Source organism: Topomyia yanbarensis, chromosome 1 (assembly GCF_030247195.1).
Source record: "Topomyia yanbarensis strain Yona2022 chromosome 1, ASM3024719v1, whole genome shotgun sequence".
NCBI lineage: Eukaryota > Metazoa > Arthropoda > Insecta > Diptera > Culicidae > Topomyia > Topomyia yanbarensis.
In genome coordinates this window covers 28,016,902-28,040,996 of record NC_080670.1, presented here as the reverse complement: position 1 = coordinate 28,040,996, position 24,095 = coordinate 28,016,902, and the positions used below count along the sequence as shown (strand labels likewise).

General features: G+C 43.6%; 1 protein-coding gene across 1 annotated transcript in view; it reads left to right on the top strand.

The window, feature by feature from the left end:
* Positions 1-24,095, top strand: part of LOC131677178 (headcase protein) — a 259,685-nt gene that overhangs the window by 83,691 nt on the left and 151,899 nt on the right. The window lies entirely within an intron of this gene.

Below are 24,095 nucleotides of genomic sequence, written 5' to 3'. Positions count from 1 at the left end.
CGAGCAGTACGCAGCGTTACAACACGTGTCATTCCATCCGGGCCGGGTGAAGTGGTCAGGATTCGGGCGAGCGGCCAACGTATTGGCTGCTGCATTTCATCGACGACAATAACCATTCGACCGGGAAGCAAACTATCGTTTCGTTGGTACATCACGGTGTCTTTCTGAAGCTTCTGGAGGTATTCGGTGCGCCAATGACACCAAAATTTTTGGACGTGCAGTTGCAGCTTCTGGTAGTGATCCAGTCGGTTGACAGGGATGTTCCGATGGTCTGGGTCGGGCAAGGCTAGCATACTGGTTCCGATCAGAAAATGCGCAGGTGTTAGTGCAGCTAATTCATCGGGATCGTCCGACATAGGAAGCAGCGGCCGGGAGTTCATCAGTGCTTCGATCTGAGTGAGCACAGTGCTGACATCCTCAAATGACAGTCGAGACGGACCGAGCTGGCGGTGGAGATGCTTTTTAGCTACTTTAACGGCAGCTTCCCATAGCCCGCCGAAATGGGGCGCTTTTGGCGGAACTAAGTGCCAAGTGATTCCTTCGTCAGCACAGGTAGATGCGATCTGTTCGTTTACTTCCGAGTTTTGAAGCATGGCAAATAATTCCGGTAATTCATTTTTAGCTCCTTCAAAGTTTTTGCCATTGTCTGAGTGGATGTGTGCTGGGCGACCACGTCTGGCGATAAAACGACGAAGCGCACATAGGAAAGCCTGAGTGGACAGATCGCTGACGAGCTCAATGTGGACGGCTTTGGTGGCGAAACAGACGAACAAACAGATGTACGCCTTTGCAGATGCTGCGCGTTTGTGGATCGGCTTAAGGTACAGCGGGCCAGCGTAATCGACTCCAACGATACTGAATGGACGGCTGGGAATAATTCGGTGAACGGGTAGCTGCCCGATGTGTTGATGAGCAGGCACTGGATTAAGGCGAGCGCAGCGGAAGCATTTACGCACAGTGCTACGTGCTAGGCGACGACCGTGCAGTGGCCAAAACTCTTCGCGCATGGCTGATAATAGCAGTCGCCCACCGGCGTGAAGCATTTTTTCATGATAGTTCATGGCAATTAAACGTGATAGGGGATGAAAGCTGGGTAGTAGGGCGGGATGTTTCATTTGGTAGGGTAACTGTACTAGTTTAAGACGGCCTCCGACCCTCATCACTTTCTCCTGGTCTAGAAACGGACTCATTTGGCGTACATGTGAGCGTTTTGATATAGGTTTCCCCCTTTCCAACTCTTTTATTTCAGGACTAAATGCATCTTGTTGAGCAAGGCGAATCGGGGTAAGTTTGGCTTTGGTAAGTATTTCCACAGACAGTGATTTCGCAACAGGTTCTGCGTTGGGGGGAGGCTGAGTTCTGGCCTTGGCGTGGGCGTTCAACAGAAAGCGAAGGCAGTAGCCTGTAACGTGTAGTAGGCGGGTGTATGACGACCAACGGAGAAACAATGCATTGACTGATGGAACTGACTGTACGGTAGCTACGATGTGTCGAACTTCTAGCATTTCCTCGGCCACACTTGGCGGGTTAGAGCTGGTCCATTCTCGATCCGGCAGAAGAAGCCAATGCGGTCCTTCCTTCCATAACGTGCTAGCCAGGAACTCGTCGACCGACATACCCCGGGACACCAAATCGGCGGGATTCTCGATACCAGCAACGTGCTTCCACTGACAGCCACGAGTGAAGTGCTGCACTTCCGAAACTCTATTTCCCACAAAGGTTTGCCATGTGTTTGGAGATGATTGGAGCCATTGGAGAACGATAGCAGAATCCGACCAGAAAATGGAAGCAGAAACGTCAATATCGAGAGCTCGTTTGACTCGATCGTGGAGATGAGCGGCCAAAACTGCAGCGCAGAGTTCCAGACGTGCGATAGTCAGTCGTTTTAGCGGAGCAACACGGGACTTGGCGGCAAGAAGTTCGATTTTTATGTTTCCTTGTTCGTCTTGGCAACGGGCGTAGGTGCACGCGCCGTAGGCTAGTTCGGACGCGTCGGCGAAGGTATGCAATTGCATGGTGGAACAGGGTAGAAATGCGTAGCGACTTACTCTGTGCGCGGTAATTTTCGGCAATTCGTTGTGATACTTTTCCCAGTTGACACGAATATTTTTGGGAACTGGATCATCCCACTCAATTGGTAGTAGCCACAACTGCTGCATAATGATTTTGGCCCGCACAACAACGGGCGCAATCAGGCCGATGGGGTCAAATAGCTTGGCAATAGACGATAAAATTGATCGTTTGGTGGGCGGTTTGCCGTCATGTTGCACTTGCGAATCGAATCGAAGAAAATCTCCTTCTGGTTCCCAAATTATTCCCAGAGCTTTCACCGTTTCGTGGGGGGTGAACTCCAGAGGGGATTGAGTGCCGATTTGGTCGGCGTTTAATCCGTGTAGGACTTCGAGTCGATTGGAAGTCCACTTGCGAAGAACAAATCCTCCCTTCTCAAGTAATTCGCTGATTTCTTTGCGAAGGCGGATGGCTTTTTCGATCGATTGCTCCCCACTGATGAAATCGTCGACGTAAAAGCCTTTCCGGAGAGCCCTGCTGCCGAGGGGATAGGACTGACCTTCATCGTCAGCTAGCTGTAGCAGTGTACGAGTTGCCAAAAATGATGACGGAGCTAACCCGTAAGTAACGGTAAGTAAGTCGAAGGTTTGCACTGGTTGGTCGGGGGAAAATCGCCAGAAAATTCGCTGCAGTGGAACATCATCTGGGTGCATGAGGACTTGTCGATACATTTTCGCTATGTCACCGACTAAAGCAATTGGGTACGTGCGAAACCGTAGCATTGTGGTAAGTAGCTCGTCTTGAACTACTGGACCAACACAGAGGGCATCGTTGAGGGAGAAACCGGTAGATGTTTTTGCCGAACCATCGAACACAACACGAACTTTCGTCGTGGAACTCGCTTCTTTGATGACAGGATGGTGCGGTAAGTAAAAAGATTTGGAGCTTTCGGCGCCAGTTGTTTTGGTCAGCTGCATATGGCCAAGGTCGAGGTATTCTTGCATGAAACGGTGGTACTCTAGTTTTAGGTCGGAGTTTCGTTCCAAGCGTCGCTCCAAATATTCGAATCGTCGCAATGCGCTTGCCTTAGACTCGCCCAGCATATCGTCAAAGTCAGGTTTTCGAGGAAGGCGAACCATGTATCGTCCATCGGGGTTTCTGGCGACCGTCGCTTGGTAGAGGGTTTCACAACGCCTCTCTTCGATGGAGTAGTTGTCCTTGGTTGTCAGTTCTTCCATTTTCCAAAAACGCTCCAGACTTTCTTCCAAGGAAACCATCGATACAGTTACGATACTGCTGGGACTGGAAGATACTCTCTGTGTTGGAAGAATTGAATCAGCCGAACCCGCAACGATCCACCCAAAAACGCTGTCAACTAGGAGTGGGAGATTGCCATGCAATTGTATGCGTGCGGCATTCGGGAAGAAGGAGTAAAAATGCTTAGCTCCGAGCACCATATCGATCGGCTGGCTCTTGTGGAATGTTGGATCCGCGAGAAAGAGATCCTTTGGGATTCTCCATTCGGCTATGGAGACATTATGCGATGGAAGATTGGCCGTCACTTTATCCATTACGAGGAAGCTAACACCACAAGAGAAAGGTTCCTTCCTTGAGCTGACTTGGGCGTAGACAGATTCGCTAATGACTTTCGACACTTGTCCGGCCCCTTGGACAGTAACGTTGACGGGATGCTTCTTTAAGCGGAGAATACGAGCCATGCGGTTGGTGATCAGATTTGGCTGCGATGCGCTGTCCAGTAAAGCGCGTGCAGGGTGATGCTGCCCATAAGCATCGACGACGTTGACGATGACGGTCAATAAGAAAACGTTTTCACGAGGTTGCTGAAGGGAAGCACTAACAATCGAAACATCTTCAGCAGCAGCAACAATGGTTTGCTCGGAGATTACGTTAGTAGACGACGAAGTAGCCTTGACAGCAGGCTCGATGGAACTAATTGAACGAGAAGTCGCGTCGTTGCTGAACTTCTTTGGGCCGGCGGTTTGGCCCGTATGCAGAAGAGTATGGTGGCGCTGGTTACATTTTCTGCAATTCATATAACAGGGGCATTGACGTACCATGTGATCTCCTCTCAGGCAATTGTGGCACAATCGCTTCAGATTTACAAATTGCTGCCGATCATTCACAGACATACTATTAAACTTGCCACACCTTGCCAGAGAATGCGATTGGCTGCACGTGGGGCACTTGAACGACGGGCTAGCGGTGGATGCGCAGGACGACAAACGAAACTGGGAATGCCTCCGGAACTGACTGGTGGACGCACCGTCATTAGTCGCACTTGTAGATTGATGGTGATTAACGGAGATCGATTCCAACACGCGGGTTCTACGCTGGAGAAAATCGATCAAGCAAGCAAAATTCGGGTTCTGCGTTGTGGATGCGTGGTCCTCCCAGGCCTTCAGAGAGTCATCGTGTAGTCGCGTGCACAATAAATGCTCAAGGATGGTGCTCCAGGCATCCGTCGGTTCTCCCAACTGGTGAAGAATCTTCGTGTGTCTCTCGAACTCATCTACCAATCCGTGAAGCGTTGCTGCAGTCTCCTTCTTCATGCGTGGGATGTCGAAGAGTGCCTGAAGGTGTCGCTTCTTCAGTAGATATTCGTTGGAATACCGTCCCACGAGAGCTTCCCAAGCAAGAATATAATTAGCGGAGCAAATTGCGATGGATTCGATCAATTGAGCAGCCTCCCCCTTGACGGCTGCTCTCAAGTAATGGAACTTCTGAATAGGTGGAACATCAGCGTTGTTGTGGATTAAAGCCAAGAACGTATCATGAAAGGTCAGCCATTGCATATAGTCGCCATCGAACTCGGGAAGCGAAATAGTAGGCAGTTTAATGCCAGAGAGAGCGGAAGTAGCATGCGGGGGTCGGGGGTTACTAGCGTTACCAGGAAGTGCAGGCAGTTTAGTAATTAATGAAGCCTTTATTGTAAAAAGCCGGGGTTCGAAATCAGCACGGACTGCATCATGTTGTGCCCTACCTTCTTGATCTGTCGCTTCAGTTTCCAGCTCGGTTTGAATTTCCTCCAGAGCAGCCCAAATGCTGTTTAAATGCTCAAGCCTCAATAGTACCTGAGGTTCGTCCCGCTGAGCGTTGTAGTCCACCAGAAATGCCTCAGCCCGACCCAGAGCGCCAATCATCGTAGCTCTCCTTGCAGTCAGCTGATTGATTCGCTGGTTGTCAGCCATCTTGACCAGCAATAAGCGATCGAAAGAACGGTTGTGGTTCGAAAATGCGTCGATCTGCAGAAAAAAGGACCACGGTAGACCCGGAGGATAAACTATTGCAGATTGGAAAGGTACTCATCTTCTCCAAAGCAATCAATGCCTTGAATTTTATATCCAAACAGGAACAGGCTGGAACTCGATCAAGAATTCCAAAAACTTGATCCGAATCAGGAAGCTATATTGTTCGCAGATACACGCTACAATGGCTGCAAGTCGTATCGAAGAAAATGGCGCTAGATGGCCGAGTACCGTAGGTGATCCTCGAGTCTATTCAATACACGGCGCAGGGGCCATAGAGATGGGCGGTCACGTAAGTATCCCTCGAGTGGATCGTAGAGCCAGTATGTGCACTGCTTCGCAAACTACCGGATCCGAAAAACTGTCCTCGTCGTCGACCGTCGAAAGAATTCCAAGAATTTGATGAAGCCTCAATGAAACAGAAGAAACAAATATCTAGAGCGCACCAGAAAGCACAAAATTTCCGTTGGACAGAGACTAACCTTCTGCCTGAAGGTATCAGGCCTTGTATAAATATATTCCAACAGGTGCTTGAAGATAGCGATGGCGACTCTCAGATATCCAAGCGGGAAAATAGACGGCGTCTACAATGGCGACTTCAAGAATGTCCGGCGAGACAGAGTTGCTGTTCAAACGAATCGGCGATGGCGGAATCGATCGTTTGCTAATGGCGATCCTGGTCACGGCACCAATTATGATCGCGCTAAGTGTCCTACGTTGTGGTTTTTTAGCTCACCGATTTGGACAGCAACGCAGCAAGCAGCAGCTGAACACCGCAGCAGATGGAACAGCAAGCAGCACTTTGAAGAAGGGCAGGAACCACGAAAAACTACACGGTAAGTACTAATTTTATTAACCACTTTTCTTTTATTTTGCAGGTAGTGTTCACAGTTCGACGGTCGGAATCAACTGAATTTATTTTTCCCTATTACAGCTGTTACTATCTATGTATAGGTGACGAAATGCATAGGAAGCAAAATGCCAATGCTACACGGCTAACGCATACGAGTGGGGTTACAAAGTAAAACCTACACCGTTATCAGCTCCCTTTAGTAACATCGCTAAATTTGTACGGTTAATCTAAACACTATATTATATGATCCATAGAGGTCTCACACCTTTCCAATTCCGGAAGATCCCACCGTCCCCGCCCAGACTCTCAGTGCATACCACATCAATTTACATGAAAACTGGTCAAACTCCGCGGTCGACTGTTTGCAATGTACCTCACTAATAATGACATCATCACCGTCATCATCCTCCTCGTTGTCGTCGTCGTCGCCGTCGTCGTTAAGCACAAGACAAATGCTCATGTTACCGTCACTTCATACCATCTATCCCCACCCCCTCCCAACCGACCACCGGTCGGTCTACACCGACGATGACACCGGACCGAAGAGCGAGGATGCAAGTCAATATGACATTTATCAAACCACTTTAGAGCAGCAGCAGCAGCGTGGCAGCGACGCAATTTAGTTTACTACAAACGGAGATGACACTTGACAGTTTGTTACAATTGGCCTGCTGCGATGCGACTGGCTGCAGTGTGTACGTATGTACGTGTTTCGTTGTCGTCGGTCGTCGACCTTTGTGCGCGGTTGGAGTTTTGACCAGATTTAGGGAAGGTTTAGGCCGATGACATGCTTACGCGATTTGCGATGCGGTAGCGGTAAGCGAAGCGAATGCGTTTGACCTATCTCTTTGGCGTGTGCATGTAGAACGCGTAATACTGTCATAGTAAAAGCGGGGCGAACGCGGCAAAACACTATGGACGCGTTCGCAAACGCTTCGCTTTCCGCTTCAGCTTGTCATCGGCCTTAGAGGGAAAATCGGCACACACACACAAACACACCTACTCGTCCTCCGCCTCCACGTGTGCACCAAAGTTCGGTACACATTTTCACACGTCTAATTATCATATTTTAATGGGGTTTTTCTCGAGAGCTGGAAAGTGCGAATAAGTCGTTGAGTTTTGTTGGAGGGGGAAAGGGCGCGCTTAGAGGAGCGGTAAACTTGGCCAAAGTTGTTCCTTGTTCGGCGTGAGATCATTTTTCACACTTCTCGAGGCGTTGTTGGGTAAACAAGCTGCGCTATAAAAAGGTTTTTCCCTTCGGGGTGTGGAGGGAAGCTAAGTATGATAACACCGCGCCTTGTCTATACGGGGAAAGGGACTGTCTGGTGTGTCTGGCAGATGTTATTTTTTTTTATTGCGGCAGCCGACGGTGCGAAAAGCGAATAAAACTTTTTCCTAGTTCCGCAGTTGATCCAGAATTTATGTTGACGGAAGCCGTTGAACTTGATACCGTACAACAAGTCTAAAAGATAGCGAATCTACGCTAATCTGGCGACACTGGCTGGTGCTCAGGTTGAGATGTCCCCATCGAGGCCAAGTATCCAACCCCATTGTAATCGCCGTAAATCATCTCCTCGCTTTGCCGGCTCCTGTGGGGCGATTGAATTTTACGACTATTGCGCGCTTGGGCGAATCACGCGACACGCATGAAACGGGGACCGATTTTATCGCCAGCCAGCCAGTCAAGAACTAAGTGGCTTCGCGGTAGGGGGAGGTGGGGTCGGGCGGTGTCACTAATTAATGGGCCAATTATCACCTACGGTAAACGTGACGGTAACGGCGGTTGATATTCCGCGCTATCATTAGCCGTTCCAGCGAGGTGGAAATTTGAATTTAATTTGATAAATAAATGATTGCTTCGGTGGTTGCGTCGTCTTACCGCCTTTTTCCTCCGAGTAAGTGAGTTGCTTGGATGGGAACGCCACAACCACTTAGTCGAATCAATTACTGGAGAAGGAGGTGCTGCTACTCACGCATCATTGGCAAATAATTAGCTAGTACAGTGCATAGCCAGACGAAACAGACTAGAATCCTTAACTGGTTATTGACCTACCCCCGGGTAAAGAGTGAGAGACCGGGGGAACATCACGAATCAGCCATTATCCCGGGCCGAAAAACTTTGCTCCGTCGCTCGCATGCTCTAACGAACCGATAAAAGTAATTCAGTTTCGTGTTTTATTATGTTGTTATCATACGAAACAACTCACTCTTCCTGTACCATCCCAGTAAATCCTTCCGCGTCGTTGACTGGCGGCAGCCCAACCAACAAAAGAGATGTATATTTCATCAGAAATGCTCTACACGTACTAACCGAAAACCTTCCGCCGGTGGGAACTGGTTAGCAGCTTTCGCCAGGAACCACCACACCGAGCTGAAGCTCGCGGCATGGCTGAGTGAGTTCCTTTTCTTATCCCGACCATCACCATCCCGCTCAACCTCGTCGGGACCTTTCAGCCGACGACGACACCGACACCGACGAAGACAGTGTGCCTTTCATTAATCAGATTTGCGAGATTTGCTTACTCTGTCTCACATGCTGCTGCGGATCAGAGATCTACGAAGACCGATTCCGCCTGATGATTGGTGACATTCGGTGACACCAGTCGTCGGGTTGATGGCCGATGGTCGGTATCTTCTTCCGGGTCATCAGAAGCTGTTTTCTTCCCGGACTTCATTTCGTGACCGAAATCATTTCCACATCCAGCAAACTTGTCCCAGTCAACATCAATTTCCCTATAAAGCCAAAATCCCCCCCCCTCTCCCCACAGGATTTGCTCAATTTGGTCGGATTCTCATCAAATTACGAAACGGCAGCCATGTCCCACTAATTCCACCTATCGATTGCCGCAACAAAAGAAGCTTACACGAAAGTTTGTCTTTGTATTTGAAGCTGGGACTAGCTATTCCCGTCTATTGTGTTGTTTGGCTTTCCGGGCCGGTTTTGATGTCGTCTGCTATTGTTATTACATTACCTTGTCCCGCATCCTAGTCGAAAAGGAAACCCTGATGAACTAACTTTCTTCCATTTTTCCTCCAGAGCACCACTTTCCGTCCAGCATCGATTTCCGTTCTACTATTTAGAGAGGATAATCCTCAATTATGGTTGTTTTTTTTCTGTCGACGATGACTTGTCCCATGTTGAATCTAGACCCTGGTCTATTGCGTTGGAAAAGATTCAACTTTAATCCTATGTTGAAAATATGTATCGGTGACGACGTGGCGAAATCGTATCCGATTTTGAATCCTCTGATTATTTTTAAAGCTAAGGTTTGCGGTCCAAATTTTGACAGAAATGGTTTTTTTCGAGAGTTGCCCTACTGGAGCTGTAAAGCTAGGTTCTCGGAAGGGCTCCCCGTCATAATCACATACTAGAATTTGCAGACGAGACAGGCAATGTCGTCCACTAAAACACTGCTTTAGGCCAATTGTAGCGTGTGATATTCATTGTACGGTTCAGGTATGTGCGAGCGTAGGGACTCGCGATCGCGTGTATCATTGCGAAGAGCTCGAGCATTTGTACGTGTTAACGTGTTCGATCGCGTGTGCGTTTGTATGTCGCGTGTGCCAACGTGTATGTAACTTCGCATGTATAAATTCTATTTTATAACCGCGTACCTTTCGCATATTCGCTTGTGTTCTAGAATGGCCGCGCGCGGACCGTGAATCTGACACCTAATTTTTCGTGAGCGGTTCAGATTCTAGAACGAAGTGGGTTCTTCCATATCACTAGAGTTCCGAGTCATGTCGCCATGGAACGTGTTGTCTAGTGGATGTGAGCTTTATTTTTTGATTGGTATAATTGAATGTATGGACCTAAGTTGCTAGAATGGAGGGTAAACATTTCCGGACGTGAACGATTCACTATCGCGCGCGTTTGCAGGTTCGCGTTTGAGACCGCGTTCGTAACTTCGTAAGCACTAAAACGTTAACATTATTACCAGAGTGTTATAAAGTTTGCGCGATCGCTAACGTAGGTGTGCGTAGATGATCGCGAAGAGCTTAAGCGTTCGTATGTTGACGTGTTTGTCGCGTGTGCTCGCGTGTATGTAACTTCGCGTGAATAAATTCGATTTTGTAACCCTGTGGCCTTTCACATATTCGCGTGACTAGAGTTCCTGGTCATGTCGCCATGGAACGTGTTGTCCAGTGGATATGAGAGCTTTCTTTTTAATTGATTCAATTGAAGGCATGGACCTAGACTGCTGGAATCGAGGATAGAGACTTCCGGATGATTCATGCTCGCGCGAGTCCGGGGGACTGAAGATTCACGCTTGAGATTGCGTTTGACTGTTTATAAGTGCTGAAACGTTCATATTATCACCGGGATGTTATCATGTCTGCGAGAGCACGGGTGTAGGTAGCGTGGATGATCGCGAAAGGCTCAAGCATTAGTATGTTTGTTTGTCACGTGTATGTGACTTCGTGTGTATAAATTCGATTTTTTTGTCGCCATGGAACGTGTAGTTTAGTGGATATGAGCATCTTTTTTTTGATTAGTTCACCTGAAGGCATTGGACTTATGCTTCTAGGGCCGAGAATAGGGGCTTCCGGACGAAACTGATTCATGATCGCGCGAACACGGGCATTTGGAGGTTCACTCTTGAGACCGCGTTTGTGAATTTATAAGTACTAAACCGTTCACTTAGTCACCGGGGCGTTATCCCTTTTACGAGATCGTGGGTGTGGTTGTGCGTGGATGATCGCGAAGGACTCGAGCCTTTGTATGTTGACGTTTTTGTCGCGTGTGCTAGTGTGTATGTAACTTCACGTGGACACATTATTTTTATAAGGGTATGGCCATTCGTATGTTCGCGTGGACTTCAATGATCGCGCGTAGATGTCTTGTCTAGTTTTTATTTCTATTGGCCCAACTAAAGGCATGAGTTTGGGTTGCTAGTATCAAGCGTAGAGACTTCCGGACGTGACCGATGATTCATGATTGCGCGAGCGGTGGGTTGATGCTTGAGAGTGCGTTAGTACATTTTTAGGTGCAAACGTTCATTTAATTTCCGGGATGTTTGAATGTTGGCGAGATCGCGGGGTTCGCATTCGTGATCAGGTTTGTGTTATCGCGAAGGCCACGTTTGTACGTTTGGAATGAGAGATTGTGAGCGCATATGAGACAATAAGCAATTTGTGTTAGTAAGTGTTAGCATGGATCTAATTTAAAATATAGCAATAAAAGAACGGTGCCTGCGGAGAGAATTGGACCCTAAACCCACATTGAATATTATTTGACCATGGCAGTAGATAATAAAGGTCGCCAAGTTAAGTACTAAAATTGATCACAATGTAGCTTAACTAAAAAGAAAATTATCGTATCCCAAGCTTCTCTGATATAATCACTGTAATACCGCTTTGGTGGAAAAGCCCCCGGACCACATCAAGGTGCAGTATCATGCCGAGGGCCAAATTTTGAAGGAAATGGTTTTGACACATAAAATGTTACTTGAGTTCGGTCACTCCTGAAACAAGTTTTTGAACAAAACCCTGCTAAGGGTGCCTGTAAGTCAGTCAAGTTTGTTGGCATCATCTTTGATTTGATTGAAGTCTCGACAAGTTTAGCTATTGGGAACAGTCGTGGCTCGCTACAAGCTACACAGCAAACAACACAAAGTCTGAGAAAATCGAGATATAGTTATCAAGGGAAATTTCATCACCGGTGAGCTCTCCGTCGAAGTGGCTGAAAGCTAAATGTTTCACGAAAACGAGCATCGGGATCAGGAGAAATACCGCCACCAGGGAACTCTCAGCACCAACTGGAAAGATAAATAGGAACGAACATCGTCAAGAAGGATAGGAAACCCTGCGAAGGTGGTTGCAAAGAGATGTAAGTCATTATCGTCGGCACATTCGGGTCGGTTCGCGTCTCGGCAGCGCACGATATTTGCAGTAGACCTGGACAGGACAGGTCCTGTTTCTTGTTTGGATACCAAGCAAGAAACAGTAGCAATGGAAGAAAAAACACAAAATAAAAAGAGTGCGAGAACAATCCCCCCTGAAGTAACACTGAACGGTGGCCCCGGAAGATGAGGAACACGAGATTTGGGTTCAGTCACTGGGTTTACTGCTAATAAATGTAGTAAGAATCCGACACAACCATGGATTAGCAGGTACGGATGACTGTTGAAGATTCCTTCTCGATAGCAGTTTTTGTCTCAATTTGTTGAGCTGAGTCGATTGGTTTAGAAGACGCGGCCTTCTAGACCTCGGAAAAAAACCTTCAAAATTTGAGGATTTCTATATCCTTCATTTATAAGAATTGGGAATTTTCTGCGCATGGACCTGCCGGATAGTCTAGTGATATGAGAGCATTGACACAGTAACATACATGCGACATACAAATGCCCTCACGATTGAAGCTGTTTACATACAAACGCTCGTGACTTGCACGATGATACTAATTTGGACACACCGTGCGAACATGCAATCGCGACCATAACCTATGTTTCGTCTAGTGCCTAGGGTCTTCGTTGTGTTATCTAGGTTCGGTTTTAATCGGGCGTAGGGAGCTGAGATTCCTTTCACAGCGACTCTTTTGTTCCATTCGAGCAGGATTTTTCGTGAACACTTCACAGAAGTAAAAACACTTTTTCATCTATCTTATTATTTATTCACACTAAGCCTAGCGACGGTAAAACTTTTAACTAAGCCCAAGATGGGGTAACTCCTTTAACTAAGCCCAAGACGGGTAACTCTTGACTAAGCCCAAGGCGGGTTGAAGACCGACCGCCTAGAGCGGTGGCTAGACTACATACTAATTCCCTGATTTGGTTCAATTCATAAAATCTATTTACATTTAAATGAGTAAATTTCATAAACGTGTTCTCATACAAACGCTCGTGCCCACGCGATCGAGAAGTTTCCACGCCCTCATAACATTTCTTCCGGTTTTAATATCAATCCATTATTATCAATATGTTATGATAATTATTTTAATTAAATTAATTAACTTACCAAACACTAAATATAACAATGAGCATCACGGCCCGCTGCAGTTGGCCTTCAGCGGTATTGTGGTGGATGACATTTCCCTTATTCTGACAGGGAGCCCTTCCGAAAATGAAGGTCTACAGCTGCAGTTGGACTAAAATCCCATTCAGTTTGAAAAGCCTCAAACATGGAAGTATTTTTAAACGTAACTATCAGCAGAGGTGATAATAAATTTTTCGAGTAAACTGGAATATTTAAAAAAATGGAAGAAATCTTAAATTTAAAGACACTTTCCATAGAAAAAAAAAGTTTTAAAAAAGATACGAAATCAAACGTCATTCCTATTCAAAATATCTGCATAGATTAGTACACTATGACAAATTGATTACTAATACGTGTTGAAATAAGAGACAATCAGTTCAAAACAATTTGGATGATGAAACAGAACCAACCTGAACGATTTCTTGGGTCAGACAATTAAGTAAGAGTTAGGCTAATGTGTTTTGACCGCCCACTCCCATCGCTTATTACGCTCAGCAGTAGAACACACCGTACGCTCAGACAACAGTACGTGCCTATGAAAGTTAAATAGAAGAATGTGTTTTGTTTTTTCGGCAGACATTTCATTAAGATTTCTCTCGCAGAACAACGCTAAGCTTGCTCTCCAAGTTACCAACCAGTTACAGGGTTAGGAGATGGCAGCTTCGTTGCAGTACGATTTCATCAATGGCTTGGACAGTTTAGGATATCTAGGATATGAATTTAGCAGGAATTCTATCTTCTTACTAAAAATAAATAACTTACCCTTATAATATGTTTTGGGAAGTAATTGTAGTTGTCAAGGCTAATTTTCAAATGTTGTATCGTATTATGGCAGAACAAGTCATTCCCAAACAGCACGAAATTGCACATACCAAATGCATTACATTTCCCAACATTTGAATGACCTGTCTGAGAAGAGGTGTTAGATGGTACTCTCTGTTCCGACAATATTATTGCTACTAGGTTTTATGAGTATTTTCCAGCGATTGAGTCTTCAAGTGAATTGGATGAGCTCGTGGATAAAAATAAACTCGCTCATAGCAACGGCATATCCGCTTTGAGTTATGCGTGCTTCCGAAGGAACCCCTTGGTGGAATGACAGACTTGCTAGACTAAAAAAAACTGAAGGAGAGTTTGGAATCGCAGATGTAGAGATGGGTCGGAGGCATTTGTTAAGCTCCAAAATTGAACAAATTACATTCTAAATTAATTTATATTCGATGGTGAATACTCGTCTGACGAAGATTAAGTACCCAATTGTCTTTTGACATACACTTTCCATAGTACGCGGAGTCATCACCAACTAACCACCCTTGAGTTCTATGTAGCTAGCCCTGATTGTTGGGTTTTTGATTGTAATATTTGACAAAAATGACACATACCTTCAGTACAAGGCAGGGTTACCATATTCACAGTTTTTTTTCACAATTTTTGATCACAGATTCTTTTTCGCAGATGACATATTTTTGGTATTTTGATGAATTTTACAGATTTTTGGAAATATTGTCATTTTTCACAGATTTTTGCAAATTTATTACAGATTTTCTCAGATTTTTTCCCTGTTTTAGTCATCAGACAGACGGTAAAAAGACGGTTTTGACCGAAACACAGATTTCAATGAGGCATCCCTGGTACACGATTGAAACGACTGATCGAAGCTGATGTCTCGGTAGTGTAGAAGTTTTAGTTTTCGCCGAAATCGAAATTTTCGTCGTTAGCAAACCGATTTGCTGTTTCTCCCCAGAGTCGGATTTCATATTTCGAAGGCATCTCAGCAGAGTGGCTTATCAGTGTGGTGAAGTCGGTTGCCGGATACTGATGAGATGAATTTGGAACGTAAATCTTCAATTCACTAAAGCTACAGATGGTTTGCCTTTGGTGCACGGAAAAACGGAATAAGAAAATTTACTTAATTAGGTGAAGTTTTCACGTGCATTAGGTTCTTAGAGGGTACCAATTCCATACACGAGTTGGCGCTGTTTTCGGTGTTTTGTTATTATTGTAAAATAGGAAAATCGGAGGGTACTAATGACAACCTGGTGGAACAAATAAATTACAATCAGTTTTTATTTCGAAAAGATTTCCAGAGTCACATTCGTGTCAACGCTAGAACTTGGACCTACATTGTTTTGAATAGGTTCGCCAATTTTAAGTAGTAGTGAACTTCTACCACAAGAATTCGTCTGTCCAAAACCCTGCCGACAAACGTTCAATGTCAACTTCCGAACCCAATCACCCCCTGGACGGTCATTTCCCAGTCACTACCCCCAACCAAAGTCCACAACCCAGCACCCACACTTCCCGGGCTATGGCAACAAAGTTCGCAATGCCCCCCTCGAGGGTGCTAATCTCAAGTGCTGATAACAGCAGCCACCTCCTCCCAACCTTACTTTTCGATCCCATTCAGTTTTGGACATATCCACAGGCGGGACAACGGTTAAGAGATTAAAGTTTTTCGAAACGAAAAAAAAAACGTAAAGAACAACAGTACGCCAGACGAGTAAGTGCAGTAGTGATAAAACCTGTACCGCGTGGTGTATAACTTGCAGGCGCACGATTTCGGCAACGAGACACGGCATGACGCATCATTGCCGGTAGCAGTGGCATTAGCAGTGCGTTTCGGTCTCGTGAACTGTGCAATCTTTCCCTGGGTCTGGCGCGGGGATAAGGGGGGGGGGGGCATGGTGAATATTCATGAATGATAATACCGGGTATGTAGTGTGTTCTACGAAACGGCACCAGGAGGCGCCAGACGGCGAAGCTTAGCTAATGCTGTGCCAAACAGCGAAATGGTACCTGATTCTAAGCTTATTCCGTGTTCCTGTCTTCTTGTGTCGCGTCGCGTCGCTATACTGAAGCACGATGGCTTTGGCAGTCGAGTGTGTGTGTGTGTGTTTTCGACATGGTTAAGAAGACTCACATGTTTGTGGCAGGGGAGTCGGAGGAAGCTTATAAAACCGATGAGAAATAGTTTTATTAGCAGTGGAATGCGAACGACAGAACATCCAAGATGACGTGTCTGCTTGCTTCGTGCCAGTTCGACACTGACACATACACGAACGACAATAATTAGCTATGTTTAATTAAATTTCGTACAATCTAATTTACGATTCGTGTACCACCTGGCGGTGAAGCTCTGCTACAATGGCACGGGAACGTGTTTTGCTGGTTTGAGAAGGGATTTCGTAAATGATTCCAGACAGCAATCGACAGTCTGCCATTGAAAGGGTGTAGCAATTCTGCGGTTATCATTTTGAAGTTTTGCTTCCGGGACATCAAAACTGATTACTCAGATGATTGTTTCGAAGAAGTAAGATGAACTAGTGAAAACAGTGGTTCAAAAGTGAAGTGCATTCTGTCAATCTGTCAATGTCATTTATCGAAAGTCTCAATTCTCAGCCTCAATTGATTACCTCATCAAGCTTCGCAAAGTGGTCGTACTTCAGTCCTACTTTTTGCGCCTTGCTGAAGCACATCCCGTTTGCTTAAGTACCGAAGCCACACAATTGCTGAACAAACATTGAATCGAAAACTTTTGTTCATCAACAGCCTCCGTTCCCCCTCCACCCTTCATCGCCTTATCCTTGTCACCAGCTGAATGCATCGTTTTAATAACAATGCACCTTGTATGTGTGTGAAAGCGGCTGCATATGAATTCGCCATGACGACATCGTTGTCGTCGACAAACTTCTCCTCGTTGGCTGCCAGTGGAAGGCATTCTCACAATGAACTCATTACAAAAATTACCATTCCTCGGGTACCGTCCGCCCCAGTGAGGACGACGGTTGACGGTTCAGAGGGGGGGCTGGTAAGCAAAAGGACAAAGTTGGAGAACGTCTCCTCAGTTCCAACCATTCCCACCCGCACGTTCCGCACAGCAACAGTGCCTCTAGGAGTTTGTGTGGTCTGTGCGGTGTCCCGCTGGGAACGCACAAACATAGACACACACACACACCCACGATGATGCACTTGTAGGAGCGCACAGCACCGCAGACGCAAATTGCAACTAACTGCTGCATGCAAGACTTTGTTGTACACTGGCATATATGCTAAACAGAAAGCCATTTCGAGAATTGACTTTACTGGCTGTGACAGAGTGATGGAACTCAGTGAGAGGGGGGATACATGCATTGTAGTGCTGCGAGGACATTGCGCACTGTGTAACCGAAGCCGCACAAACATTGATGAATGAAATGCAATCATCATAAGTCACTTTTTTTTTCGGTTGCCATTTTTTTCCGTTGCCTTGTGGATGCAAATTTCACGAGGAACGTTTCGTTTTGTTGGTTAGTTTCAACCGAGTGGATTTTGGTATGCAAAGCACTCTTTAAGATGTTTGTTGATTTTTTTTTCGGAGAAAATTGACTCCACTGGTGATGGCGAATAATTTTAATCAACTCAGGTATTGTTTGACACCATACGTCAAGTATTAATCATACGATGTATGATTAATACTTGACGGACGCTTATCTGTTTTTTTAAAGTTTAGCACAACTCTTGGATACCTTTAAATATTGTTTAAGGATATGTGCGTATTGAAATGTGACGAGGGGCCTCAAAAGTCTGTTGCTGAAAAACAATTGATCTGATCACGATTTGTTACGAAAGAAGCGAACTAAAAGGGTTAGGCAGCTAATTTGCAACTCGGGGGAATTTCTTTTTAGTCTGACAACGAAATTTGAACTGTGCGAATGCACTTTGATCACCCAATCCCTTCGGCCATTACTCTTGGCAGCGACACGCTGCACGCTCAGACAACTGTATGTACCTATGAAAGTGAGATTGATGTGGGTCCATTCTGTCAGTAGACGACCTACATTCAACATTCCAAAACGAGAAGATAGCAACACTAATTCCTAGGTCATGGTAAAGTAACAAAAAAAACATAAAAATAAACACTTACTGAGCGCAAGCAGTAGGGCGATAATTCCAGAGGAATCTGACAGATACAAGTTTTTCAAAAAATCCTGACCCAAAATCCGTTCATTGCATTGAAATTATGCATGCGTAGAACATGTACACGGAAAAAAATCCGTTCATAAATTCATTCACGATTTCGTGAACTGAACGATTTACGAAAACCGTGACCAAGTTCCTGAAATTATGAATAATAAACCTCGTATTCATGAAACTATTTGTGTTTTCTAAAAAAAAACCAGTTCGCCCCGAATATATACATGGCGTTACATTAGAATGTTTTTTTTGGGTCACTGTTGTTGTTCACTGGACATGTTTAGTTTTTGTTGTGATTCTTGTTCATGATTTGGGAATACACAGTCGACAGTCAAACGTTGTTCATGATGTTAAGAGCTTATTCGCGATTCGTGTGAATTCTCATGACGTTAGCGGGATTAAAGTTCACGATTTCAAGATCTTAGTCGCGATGTTCGTAATTTCTATTCACGTTATTGTGACATTTTAGTCATGAATAGAATGATTCATGTTCATTATTTCAGGATCTTAGTCACGATTTTAGATATTTTTGTCACTGTGTGATTTGTGTTCATGATTTCAGGATCTGCGTAATTTTTGTTCATGTTATCGTGATATTTTATTTTAGAGCTTACTTTCAAAGAGTAATGTAACTAATGTTCATGATAATAGCAGTTATATCATGGTATTCGTAAATTCTATTCGCCTTATCGTGATCTATTATTTTTTTGGTTGCTAACGGTTTTTTTTAACTCGGACTAACGTGACAAACGTGAACTACATCATTAAAATAAGACTCATTCGCGATATCTCGTTCAGTGAACTATATCATGCACACTATTTGGGGTGCTCAGTGCAGTTTTCGTTTTCTATCCGGACATCACAATGAACCTTATCAAATGAATAACGATTTTTCGAGGTTCTAATAGTTTTTTTTTATGTCTACTGCTCGTACCTATAACTGGTCGCTGACAGCTGGCTATTTCATGAAAAAGTGCATGGAACAAAAATGGTTCCACGAATAATACTCCAAATTTTGTGTAAGAGTTCATGTAAAAAGTCCATTACCATGTTGCATGAAATTTTAAATGATTAGGGATATCTTCTAAATTTCACATGCACGCAAATAGATACTAGATAGATTGTAAATCATGTACTAGGAATCATGAACCAATTCACGAATACATGAATAATATTTTATGATTTCGTGAACTTTTTCACGAAAACGAATGATAACTATTATATTAGGTATCATGAACCAGTTCACGACTACATGAATAATATTTCATGGTTTCTTGGACTATTCCACGAACACGGATATTGGATCGTAACTAATATATTAAGAATCGAACCAGTTCAAGGAATACATTAATAATATTTCATGATTTCGTGAACTATTTCACGAGCGCGGATGTTGGACCGTGACTAATATGTTAGGAATCATGAACCAGTTCACGAATACTTGAATAAAATTTTATGGTTTTGTGAATTGTTTCACGAAAACGAATGATAAGTTGTTACTATTATACCAGGTATCATGAATCGGTTCACGAATACATGAATATTATTTCATGATTTCGTGAACTATTTCTCGTGTACGGATATTGGATCGTATCCAATACATTAGGAATCATAAACCAGCTCACGAATACATGAATAATATTTGATGATTTTGCGAACTATTTTACAAACGCGGATAATGGATCGTAACTAATATATAAGAGATCATGAATTAGTTCACGATTCATGAATAAAATTCCGAATTTCGTGAAATAGTTCACAAAAAATAGCCAGAATATTTTGATTTTATGAACTAATGTTCCTATATCTATGAAAAAAATAATAATGAGTCAACCTTTGGTTTTATGAATAATGTTCATAAAGTTGTGAACTAGTTCGCGCACTAAGAATCGAATTAGAAATAACTTGACGGAAATCGTAATTGAAGTTCACAAAATAAAAACAAATATGTCCACTAATGAAAGCGTTATGCGGGCGTTACTAAAGGGAAATTGAACATAATTATAAAAGCCATGATTTTTGTTCATGGCCCTGTTTTCGTAACGTAAAAACGTGATTGTTCCAGAATTCATGGCACTTTATTTACAATCACGTGTAGAGAATAATAAAACTTTGTCAAAAATATTTGCAAACGTATTGAAAAAAATCTATAAAACAATATTTTGCGAATCGTAATAGAACTGGAGAATGATAGGCATTGGACATCCCACTGGAGGCTCTCTACCCTTCAATATATAATATTTTGAACGCATCCACCTTCCATTTAAATGCCTTCGAAAAAGTTTAGACCAACTCACCAAAACTTCCCACTTCACGATCAAACCCCCGCAAAATCCCTTTCCCCGGATCCGTTACCATTGCCGCAGAAACTTGACTAAGCCAGGAACTTCGACAGGAACGAGCAACCAACCAACCAGTCTAGGAACGCAGACGATCTGGAAAACGACTATTGCCCAATAAATTTTCAATGTTTTCTCGCATCGCTCCACAATATTTCTTCCTTATTTTCTGCATTTCGCCACCAACACCACCACCACCACGGACGGACCAGTCGGATGAAGCGAGGGGGAGTTGGACAAACTGTCAAGCGGAAAATTTGCATATAAATTCTGCAGCATCCGAGAGGACCAGGTTCAAGCTAGTGATGCTGCTGCTGCTGGAAAACTCGTGTTTTTTTCCCAAACCCTCAGGACTTTCCGTGAAACTGAAGTAACAGGGCGGCGAGCGACGGTATGGGAGGGGCTTTATCTGCAATCCCATAAAATGTTATAGTATGTTAAAAAGTTAGTTTAAGGATAGATCAAAACGAGCGAAAATGGCGCTTTTGATGTTGCGTTTTTTTTCCCGCAACCCTTAACTCCGGCCGCCGCCCCAGACCGAGAATGAGTCGGAACACGGCGGTGGCGGATGCCCATTATTTAAGTACGCTATGCAAGCAAGCTTTGGTATTGAAATTGATCCCCGGGAATCGTTTATTTATTCAAAATGACTTTTTAGTTTTTTTTCTTCTCTTCTTCGTCAGTTTAGTTTTCAGATATCGTTTTTTCTCTCCCTCTCTTTCTCCGGAGGTCTTCGACGGATAAACATTTATTTTTATGGACTTTTTTCTCGCCTGACCCATCCCGAACTACGGCCAGCAGCATGTGTTTGAAGGGGAATAAAAATAAATTGTTATTGAAAAGTGAGAAGGCTGGCCGGCCGGCCGGCCAGCGTCCACAGTTCATACTCCTCCTTCTTCTCCTCCAGTCCAGGGTGCGGTTCATCGAACAAATTTAGTCATTAGGATGAGTGCGTGTTTGTGTGTGTGTGTGTGTGTGTGTGTACAAAAACGGAAGCATGCAGATTTTCAAACTTGTTGATGCAGTTACATGATTCGAGGGAGAGAGGCGTTTGGATGTTTCAGAGCAGCCTGCTTTATATTTGTTGTATGCCTTGAAGACTTGAATTTAAAAGTTCTGCCCAAGTCCCAGCCTACTTCGTGGAGTTGGAGTATTCTGCTTAGCGAAACGAACAGCCAATAGCAAAAGTATGCAAACCAGAGTGACGTCAATGGATTTCGTGGACGAACAAAGGGGACACGACCAAGAAGAAGGCGAAATCAAATAAATTTTGATAAATAATCCTCCAAGAACTAAGCATGGAGACTTGGTGTATCAAGCAAATCACAACTATCACAGTCAATACTGTGGTTGATAGCACTACTCGTCGATTGTGTGGTCTATTTATCGCACCTTCCGTTAATTACAAAATGGTGACAGAACTGGGTTTCCACCCATGGTCGTCAGTGGAACAAATGGCCATCACATCATTTAGAGAACTTCAAATTTCAACTTGAGAGGCTCTGAATTAATGGAATACTAAAGTGGCACGAATTTGCATGTACTTAATGCAGGATTTTGCTCAACATTTTCACGTTTTGAAAGAGAAGGTTTGTTAGATCTGGTTTTCTGCTCCGACAGTATTACGCAAATGTTGGCAAACTGATTAGTGCCGAACGAAATGGAATTATTGCTATCTAATCATAAATGCCTCTTCTTTTATCATTTAAATGTTTCATTAGATATCGTCTCAAATTTACGACCCGAGAACGACTAGGTTTTGTGGGTATTTTTCGACGATTGGAGCTCCAAGTGGCTTGGATTAGGTCGTGAACAAGACGAGCTTACTCATAGTAGAAGCATATGCTGAATCGAAACCTCAAAAAAAAAATAAATATCAGGATCTCAGTGCCGTTAGCTGCACGACCAGGTGCTGATGGAACTCGATGGATGTGATGATCGAATAAAAAACCGATGCCGAACAAATTCAGGAGCTCAGATTCTACAAAGTTCCTGACAGTTTCATGCTTCTTTTTTTCGCGGATACGTGTTAACCCCAATTGGTCGCGAAAAAAATCTGTGATTTGGTAAGCGATCTGTTCATGTGACATGAAACATAAACGACTGACTAATGTCCCGGTAGGTACAGAAGTTCTGTTATATCTGAGGACCAAACTGTTAGCTGACATTGGGTTGATATTTTACGGAATTTAGTCGAAACTATATTAAAACTGGGATGAATTTTAGTGGAATGCATTAAAACGTAGCTGATTTTTTTTAAAACTTAACTGAAATATACATTAAGCTAAGAAGACTTTTCATTGAAATTAATGTGAAATTAATTGACATTTTTTTCAAACTTAGTTCAATTTTACATGAAGTTCAGTTCAGATTTTCACCAGAAAATTCAGTATAAATTCATTTCAACTTTTTGTGAAATTAATTTAAAATAAAAAAAAATGAAACTCTTTAGACGACCTGCTATTGAAGTATTCCAGCCCCGACGGTACCTAATGTTCGTCACATTCAGTGTCGAAGTCTTGAAGAAAGATCTTTGTCCGACCCAGAACCACCAGCATCGATGTTCTCCTCGATACTGGCAGGTTCACTTGATGGTAATTTTGAATGCCGACTGGCAGCAGTAGAAGCAGAAAAATTCGTCAGAAATCCAGGCAGAATGAAGCTCTCTACGGAGGACGGTGCAAGACGCAGGCCACAAAAATAATCACTATTAGTTTTATTCCAGATATTCTCACGATGATTATCCGTAGAACATATTTTATGTGACGTGCTCTCTGTTGCCTCGTCAGCGTTAAAAAAACACGATGAAATTTGACAACCATTCTCCAAAAGTTACGAAAATTCTATCAAACGAGTGAACAATGGCCGCCTGCGTTCCTTGAAAAAGACCACCAAAGACAGCCGAAACGTAGAATAGTTCAATATCAGGTCGTTTGATATACACATAGCTGGTTGAGAAAGCAAACATAGAACTAGTAATACTATAGTAGGCTGAAATTCACAAAAAAATGTGTATTCACAAAAATGTGAAGTCACGTTATGCAGGCGTTACGGAAGAAACATTGAACATGCTCATGTTTTTGTTTTTTTTACATAATATCGTGATTGTTTCAGAAACGTTCTGCCTACGGAAAGTTATGCATTTGAGGGCATATCTTTTTCGGGTTCTTCGTGTTATCATGATTACTTGTTATTTCTAAACCTTTCGGAAATGTCAATGCGTTGCACTCTAGTACTTTGTGGCACGGTCATGCCCACAAAATTTCAAAACCGTAAATCTTCAAAGTTTAGTATCTCCTACAACATTTCACAATGCATTTTCTGATCAAATAATTTCAGTGATTAAACCATTTAGAAGTCCTTATGGAGAATGGACTCTTGAATAATTAGTTGGAAGTTTGGTAAATCAAGCAATGTTGATGGGAATGTCATTTGAAACAACTTTGATGAAGACGTAAAAGCTAAAAATGACATAAAGAGTTATATCACAATATTTATGAATTTTGCTTCTCTCCAGTTTTCCTCAGTCTAACTTTTTCATTGTAAGCTTTAAAGATTCCCATACCTTGGATAAAATGTCTATTTCATTGTTTCAAAGAACTTTTCTGAAGCTTCAACAAATTCTGAAGTTATCATAAACAGAACTACTTGAAATTCGTTTTTTTTTCTAACCTAATATATCTGGATATTCTGCATACC